The sequence below is a fragment of the Arachis ipaensis genome, chromosome B3, assembly GCF_059453495.1.
Source record: "Arachis ipaensis isolate K30076 ecotype BB chromosome B3, ASM5945349v1, whole genome shotgun sequence".
NCBI lineage: Eukaryota > Viridiplantae > Streptophyta > Magnoliopsida > Fabales > Fabaceae > Arachis > Arachis ipaensis.
In genome coordinates, this window is record NC_142438.1 from 105,620,754 (window position 1) to 105,630,391 (window position 9,638).

Genomic DNA, 9,638 nt, shown 5'->3' on the forward strand with positions numbered 1-9,638 from the left:
AAGCCAAGAGTGATGAAAAACTAAGTAAAAACTAAGACACGCATTTTATCAAACACTTGGTGTGCATGAGAATAAAATAATATTAAAATGCATTAAAATAAATTCTAAAACTACCAAAGCAAGGAAATGACAATGACAACTCAAGAAAGCAGTAAATGACATGGAAACATAAATTTGCATTAATTGGAATTAAAATAACAAAAGTGTTTATAATATGAAAATTGCCATAAAAGAGAAAATAACAAAAGAGTTGAAGAAGATAAAGATAAGAAAGCATAAAAACATAAAGAAAACTACATCAAAACAAGAATTAAAGTGCTGAAATTAAAAGGAAACTAAGCTAAAAACGCTAATTCTAGAGAGAGGAGGGAGCTTCTCTCTCTAGAAACTAAGAGAAAACATAATAAAAACTAAACCTAATTGCCCCCCCTTCATCCTTCTTCAATTTGGCCTTAAATAGCTTCAAAAAATGAGTTGGATTCGATTTTGGGGGCCCAAAAATCACTGCCAGCGAGTTGCAATTAATGAGGTAACGTGCAGGGACCTGTGCGGACGCACAGATGTGTGCGTCCGCACAGATGTTGAATCCTGACTTGTGCGTACGCAGAAGTACCTGTGTGTACGCACAAGTACCTGTACGTACGCACACTTAGACTTATGTCCACTATAGTAAATTTCATATCATTTTGAAGCCCCAAACGTTAGCTTTCCAATGCCACTGGAACTGCCTCATTTGGACCTCTGTAACTCATGTTATGACCAATTTAGTACAGAGCGGTCAGGGTTGGCGGCTTTCCAAATCCTTCATTTCTTGAATTCTTCCTTTTGCATGCTCTTTTCCTCACTTCTTCAAGCCATACTTGCCTTGGAAACCTGAAAATCACTTAGCAAATACATCAAGGCACCAAATGGGATTAAAGTAAATAAAATTGACTAAATTAAGCACAAAAGAGCATGTTTTCACTTTCAAGCACAATTTAGGAAGAAATCTCAAAAGCATGCTATTTAGGTGAATAAATGTAGATTTATGTGATGAAAACCACTCAAATCAAACCAAAATATATCGTAAAATATAGATTCATCATACGCAAAGGTGTCAAAATTCACAATGTCTGTTCACTCGCACAACCTGTGCCAGCGCCCCCAACAGACTGGCCTTCATAACGTGTGCGTGCGCACAGGGCTGTGCGTACGCACAGGTTGAAATTTTCCATTGGTGTGTGTGCACAGAAGCTGTGCTAGTGATGCAAGAAGATTACCTGCCTCTGCGTGTGCATACGCACAGGTCTATGCATGCGCACATACCAGAAATAACCAAATTCTGCAACATTGCAAAATTTTAGATTTTTAACACCAACTTTGAATGATCATAACTTTCTCTACAAAAATCCAAATCTTACAAACTTTATATCAAATTGAATGGTTTTCAATAAACTTTAATTCTAAATAAGTTTCAGTGAATTTAAAAAACTGAGGCAAAAGTTATGATCAGACAAAGTTCATCAAAAACTCACTTTTACCAAAAGTCTCAAAACCTCAATATTACCAAGATTTCCAACCAAAACTAAACCAAAACCACTTCAAACTCCAATTTCTATCATAAAATACTCTTTATAGCATATTATACCATTCCCAACCACCAAACCTCAAATTATGTGATACCAAAATCAATCTTCCACCAACACTTTTCTCAATCCTAATTCAATCATTACCAAACATCAAAATCAATCCCATTTTATTTCAACTTCAATTTCTCACACCATCTTTACCAATTTCACATCATGATTTATCAACATATTCCAAAAATCATCAACTCATCATAATTCACCTTATTTATCAACAATCTCACACTCACCTTCAATATATCAACAACATCACTAACCAATCATCAATCATCAACCATATCAACAACAATAAATCACATATCCAACATCAAACATCATAATCGTCACATACCAACAATGATTATCAAATTCACATATTCCTCATCTGAATACTCCATGTCATCATCATCTTCTTACAAGTCATCATCACACATCAAAATCACATACAAGCATTCACCCTCAATATATCAATATTAATCATCATACATCAACATTCAACACCTCAACAACCATTATAAATCATTCCTATCCTATGGATCATAAGCCTAAGTGTCCATGAATATTATATACTACATAGAGGAAACCGAAACCATACCTTGGCTGATTCCCAAACACACCAAACACCAAAACAAAGCCACCAAGCTTGATCCAAAGCCTCAACCAACTCCAACAAACACCAACACTCAATCTAACATCATATATATATCAAAAATCAAAACTTAAGATACACAAAACAACTAAACACAAGGGTTTAGTGAAACCTTACCTTATCCAACGAGATTAGGAGTAAAATCCAATAATTACCCGCTACTAAAGATTACCTAAACAAGCAAAACTACAAAACTTGCTCAAAACCCCAACCAAAAATGTGCCAAAACTTAGGTCAGGAAACAGGGGAGTGAGATGCGAGTTCTTACCAGATTTCTTTAGATAAAAAGGAAGATCTCGTCTAGAGCTTCGCATGGCTACAAACGACTCATCAATCGGAGCTCCGTAGCTCAAGATATGGCTCCCGGAAGGTGGATGTGAATAGTGTCACCCACCCTCACCTCTCTTCTCTCTTCTCACCGTCCCTCTCGCTTTCTTTTCTGAAAAATGAGGCCAAATGGCCTCATAACTTCCTTTTATATGTTGAGCTTGGATCCAACTTGGGTCCGGTCCAACCCGTTAGCGTTTTTAGCCCGTTCGGCCCAACTTTGGGCCAAACCTTTAACACTAATGCCCGGTTTTCTATTTCTAACATTTTTCTAAGGTTTTCGACTGTTTTCACTCTTCCTCGCACAGCACAGTACCGGGCAGACTTAAACCGGTTCGACCGGTTTAACTGTCGCTTCGTAGTTTTTCACGATTTTTTGCAGAAAACACATTTTTTGACTCCGAAGGACCTACTGAGTCCAAAAATCATATTTAAATCCCCAAATTCTCATTCTAACTTTCCGGAACCTAATTTGGGCATTTAAATTATTTTATTCGTGAAAACTCCAGTTTTTGCATCCTCCCCTCCTTAAAAAGATTTTCACCCTCGAAAATCCAAATCACGCGATGTAGCATATATATATACATATTCTCCACGAAGCATCCTACTTTCAACATTACCAACCCAATAAGTCGCCAAAGTGTCTCGTTCACCATCACCCCACCGTGTCGATGTCCTCTCTCGCCTTCCACTGCGTTACTCTGATTATCATTGTTAAGAATCTGAAATTCTTTCTTTTAAACCAAATACCGATTTTGTAACATTTTTGAAAACCTTTGAAACAAGTGCAATCTAAATGAGTCCATTGTTAAAACCTTATCAAAAGTCAAAAACCTTTCATTTGTAAATCAATCACTTTGAAATACATTTTTTCCTAAATTCATTAGAATCCTTAAATTGGAACCTTTCAAGTTGAATCCCTTTTGATAAATCAAATTTGTAAACCAAAATCACAAGTTAACAACATTTTAGGACTCACTTTTCCTTTTTAAATCATATCATTTGACCAAAAGTTCCACTCCTAGTTTCAAAACCAAATCATTCAAACCAGAGTTTCCAAACCAAGTTTAAAAATCAATCTAAGCTTTAAAAATTTTTCAACACGAACGACGATAGTCTATACTATGAAGATAAGTTGAGGTTTGGCCATCGGCTTTATAATTACTCAACCCTGTTGTCGTGATCGACCCGGCTCATGTGTTCCTCGGTGTGGAGAATCTCATTACCAAATGTCCCGGTGCACCACACTTGTAACATAGTTTCTTACCCAACTGGCATGGATTCGGATGGTAGCTCCCACACTCCTGACATTTCATATTAAGGGAGTAAGCTCTTGACTGCTTCCCTTCACCATATCTCTTGAAGTCCTGTCCCCTTGGCCCAAGGTAATCGTTGCGTTCCCTACTAGTGTTTCCTCCATGAGTGTCCCATGACGAGACTACTGTCTTTGCGTATTCTTCAACCACTCTTGCCTTGTTCACCAGATCAGAGAAAATACGAATCTCCATAGGAGCCACAGCAGTCATGATGTCGTCCTTCAAGCCCCTTTGATACTTGATACACTTCCAACTTTCATAGGTCTCCGGGGCACCCTGACAGCCCTAGAGAACCTACAGAGTTCCTCGAATTGGCTAGTGTAGTTTGCCACAGATAAGGAACCTTGCTTCAGCTGCATAAGTTCCATCTATTTTGCTTTCCTTGCAGACTCAGTAAAGTACTTCTTGTAGAAGGCCGTCTGGAATACATCCCAAGAAACATCGGCGTTCTAAAGCTGCAGTAAGCGGCATTCTGCTTGCCACCAATGCTGGGCCTCTTCCCGAAGCTGGTAGGCAGCAAACTCCACATATTGGTTATTTGGGACATGCTGTGCTTGCAGCGCGCGCTCCATAGCTTGGAACCAGTTATCCGCTTCCGTGGGATTGGTTGATCCTCTGAAACTTGGCGGATGAACCTTGAGAAACATCGCCAAGGTCATCGGAGCACCTCCCATACTATCGTCATTCCCTGCAGCATTGTCATTTGCATCTCCTTCACCATTTCTGTTTCCATTTCCCGCCGATTGACCTAACCTCTACACAACTTGCAGATTCGCAGTGGCGGTAGCCCCCATGGTGTTCGCAAGATTAGCCATGGCCACCATGAATTTGGCATGGTTGTCGGCCGGCTGCGCATTTCTACTTTTAGCTCGTGAACGTGTACGACCTCGTCCTTGAGTGGCCATTAGGGTCCCTGTCTACACCAACCAATCGATATCAAGGTGATCAGTCTCAATATCAAAAGCCTAGTGCTTCAATTATCCCAAACAGGCACTCACAAACAAGCATGCTATGTAATATCAAGCAGATAACCTAATAGCATCAAAGAAAAAGACACACATAGTATGCGATAAAGCACAATCGGTCCATCCCCTAGGCTCACGAGGACGAACCGCTCTGATACCACTAAATGTAACACCCTAATTAGCCTAAGCTTTACCTTGCGTCGTAAAGCCAAGGTTAACCGGAGATTACGACAGTCATAAAGTCCTTATATAATATATATATATATATATATAGAGGAATTAATATAATCTGATGAGAGAATTTTTGCGTGGTCTAGAAATTTGCGGATAAATCCTCGTTGCAAGTATAGTTTCTAAACCTTTAAAAGTCCTTTCATACAAACGTTTTGGGTGTCACAAGTAACAAACCCCTTTAGAAATTGTTAACCGAGTATTCAAACCTCGGGTCGTCTTCTCAAGGAACTGCAAGGAAGTATATTCTTATTATTGGTTATAAAGGTTGTAATTGGGGTTTAGAAGATGAGAAGCAAGTAATTTAAATAACGAGTGAATTAAATGGCAATTAAAAATAAATAATAACTGTAAAATAACTTTTGGCAAGATAAGGGAAATTAGAGGTCCAACTTAGTTATCTCTCTCAACTATAATGAAAGTTGAATCTAAACTCCACTTGGTCAACATTTAACAGGGCAAAGGAAAGTCAATGGACTAATTAATCTGGCCTTTGAATCCTATTTATTTCCTAAGAAAAGGTTAGGATTATTTAAGTTTAGCTCAATTAGCAAGATAACGATTATCAATTATGTTGAGTTTAATAACTGTTGAGTTACTGAATCCTTAACCAGAACCAAAAGGGAAAAAAGTAAAATTGATAGAATAATAAAAATATCCTTGGATGGGAAGCAATGGTAACTTAAATCAAAGAGAACAATCATAAACTGAAAATTCCTCAATTATCATTAATTCAAATAGCAGTCTGTAACATGGAAGAATTCTTAAATCAAATTATAATAATCAATTCAAATGTTGGAATAAATAAATAAAAGTAAAACTAAAATAAAAGAACATTAAACCTGGGATCCAGAGTTACTCTTAAAACAAGAAGAAATCCTAAATCCTAAGAGAGAGAGAGAGAGAAGATCTCCCTCTCAACTAAATCTAAATCATTGAAAACTAAAATTATGCGAGCTCTCCCTGAATGGATGCATTCCCACATTTTATAACCTCTGGTCTATGCTCTCTGTACTTGGATCTGGGCCAAAAAGGGCTTCAGAATTCGCTGGGGGCGTATTCTGTAATTTCTGGTGCGTGGCCTCTGTCACGCGTCCGCGTGGGTCATGCGGTCGCGTCATTTGGGGCTTTTCCTTTCCACGCGGTCGCATCAGTCATGCTGCCGCATCGCTGCTTCTTTGCTTCTGGCACGCGATCGCGTCATCCATGCGATCGCGTGGATACCAGTTTCCTTAAAGCTCCGTTTTGCTTTCTCCTTCCATTTTTGTATGTTTCCTTTTCCGTCCTTTAAGTCATTCTGCCTTAGAAAATCTGAAACTACTCAACACACTGATCATGGCATCGAATGGAAATAAAGGTAATTAAAATAATTAATTTTTAAAGCTTAGGAAACATGTTTTTCACAATATGACATAGTAAGGAAGGGAAAGTAAAACCATGCAATTAATGTGAATAAGTAGGTGAAGGATTGTATAAATCACTCAAATTAAGCACAAAAGAACTCATGAAATATGGGTTTATCATAATCTAAAAGCCCGATGAAGGATATAGCTCAAAAATAGGATTTCAAAAGCGCAAAATGTACTAACGAAGCTACTAGCTTAAGGCACCAGAAACAAATATCAGATAATAAAAGATAAGTATATAATATCATAAGAAACTAGCCACAGCTCGCGGAGTTTGAGCTAGGTAGCCATATACAGACCATATAAGAAACCAGAAAGTAAAAACAGCTTATACAAGTTTTGTTCTCTCAACTACATGCCTCTAGGCAAAACAAAATACAAAAGATGAGAGATGTATACACAAAATAAACAAAAGACTCCCAAAAAGGTGTCTAGATCCTCCGCTTCTGTCACCATCCGATTAACTCACCGAGGTGGTTTGCAAGCTGCATCTGAAAAACACAACAGAAATATGGTATGAGAACCAGAGGTTCTCAGTATGGTAACAGTGCCCAGCGATGTAGGATATAAGACCCCGGGATGCCAAAGGCAATCGTAGACTTTATATCCATCACAAGATTTATCTTAAGGCATACTAAAACGTTGAAACATAACTTAAAACCATAATATAAGAACAGGGTAATCTAACTTAAGGGATTACTAACTAATTCTAATCACACCGCTGTATTCCACTGCCTGCACCAACCAAACCTCCGTGTGATCCCATCGCCACCACCTACCTAACCTCCTCAGCACCAGACAATCACAAGATAATGCAAGCAATGAAAACATAGATAGTTTTCATATACAGCAATTAATTCAAGAAGCAGGTAGGCATGTTATACAATTAGGCATACTCAAGTAATCAAAGCAAACAAGCATATAGAAGATGCATATGATGAATGTCTGCCCTATTGGCTGTGATATCACATGTCGGTTATTATGCCAAACCTGACAGAAAACCCGGTCGACAACTCCCGGATTAGTCTCTCTATTGCGCATAAAGAGGAATAATTCCGAGGGATAAGTGCCCTACCACCTTCTCCTTTCAGAGGGAAACATTCCGAGGGAGAGTGCCTTGCCACCTTCCTCTGGCTGTCGCATAATTCCGTGGGTTAGTGCCCTACCACCTTGTAATCAGAGAGAAGTTACATTTTCAAGAGGAATAATTCCGAGGGTTAAGTGCCCTTCCACCTTCTCCTTTAAGACAGAAATATTCCGAGGGAGAGTGCCCTACCACCTTCCTCTGGTTGCGAGAAATGAGTGAGAAACCCAGCTTCAACTCTCACATCTGAACATAGGCAGGAGACTGCCACAGCCCCTACGATAGAGAATAACGCACATCGTAATCACATATTTAATCTCAGAGACCACTGCTCATAGCACACTTCCACTCATACTCGTCACAACCATCATCAATTCACAACTTTCTATTCCAAACTCACTAGTTCTTCACTTTCTTAATTCATATACCATTCTTCCTTCGCACCCCATCAAACCCATCATCAGCACACCAGAAACCTAGGCCTCTATCCTCTAACTTTTCAAAATGATACCAAATTAAACCTCCTAGATCCTGTCCCATGTTCAGATATCCAAAACTAGGCCCAAGAGTCTTAAAATGGTGTTATAGAAGCTTACAACTTTTTTGGTAAGATGGTATAGTTGAAAACAAATTTAAAATTTGAGAAACAGGGCGTGTGCGTATGCACAGGGGTGTGCGCGCGCACGCCTAGAATGAGTTTCAAAACTTGTGTGTGCGCACAGGGGTGTGCATACGAATAGGTGTCAAAATTCACAATGTCTGTTCTCTCGCACAACCTGTGCCAGCGCCCCCAACAGACTGGCCTTCCCAACGTGTGTGTGCGCACAGGGCTGTGCGTGCGTACAGGGCTGTGCGTATGCACAGGTTGCAATTTCCCATGAGTGTGTGCGCGCACAAGCTGTGCTAGCGCTGCAAGAAGATTTCCTGCCTCTGCGTGTGCGTACGCACAGGTCTGTGCTTGCGCACATGTTGCAATTTTTGCAGAGGTGTGCATGAGCACAAGGCTGTGCGTGCGCACATACCAGAAATTACCAAATTCTGCAACATTGCAAAATTTCAGAATTTTAACACCAACTTTGAATGATCATAACTTCCTCTACAAAAACCCAAATCTTACAAACTTTATATCAAATTGAAGGGTTTTCAAAAAGCTTTAATTCTAAACATGTTTCAGCGAATTTAAAAAACCGAGGCAAAAGCTATGATCAGACAAAATTCATTAAATACCCACTTTTACCAAAAGTCTCAAAACCTCAATATTACCAACATTTCCAACCAAAACCACTTCAAAATCCAATTTCTATCATAATCTACTCTTTATAGCAAATTATACCATTCCCAACCACCAAACCTCAAATTATGTGATACCAAAATCAATCTTCCCCAACACTTTCCTCAGTCCTAATTCAATCATTACCAAACATCAAAATCATCCCACCATTATTTCAACTTCAATTTCTCACACCATCTTTACCAGGTTCACATCATGATTTATCAACATATTCCAAAAATCATCAACTCATCATAATTCACCTCATTTATCAACAATCTCACACTCACCTTTAATATATCAACAACATTACTAACCAATCATCAATCATCAACCATATCAACAATAATAAATCACTTATCCAACATCAAACATCATAATCCTCACATACCAACAATCATTATCAAATTCACATATTCCTCATCTCAAAACTCCATGTCATCATCATCTTCTTACAAGTTATCATCACACATCAAAATCATTACAAGCATTCAACACCTCAACAACCATTATAAATCATTCCTATCCTATGGATCACAAGCCTAAGTGTCCATGAATATTATATACTACATAGAAGAAACCGAAACCATACTTTGGCCGATTCCCAAACGCACCAAACACCAAAACAAAGCCACCAAGCTTGATCCAAAGCCTCAACCAACTCCAATAAACACCAAAACTCAATCTAACATCATATATATATATATATATCAAAAATCAAAACCTAATATACACAACAAATAAACAAAATAATTTAGTAAAATCTTACCTTACCCAACGAGATTA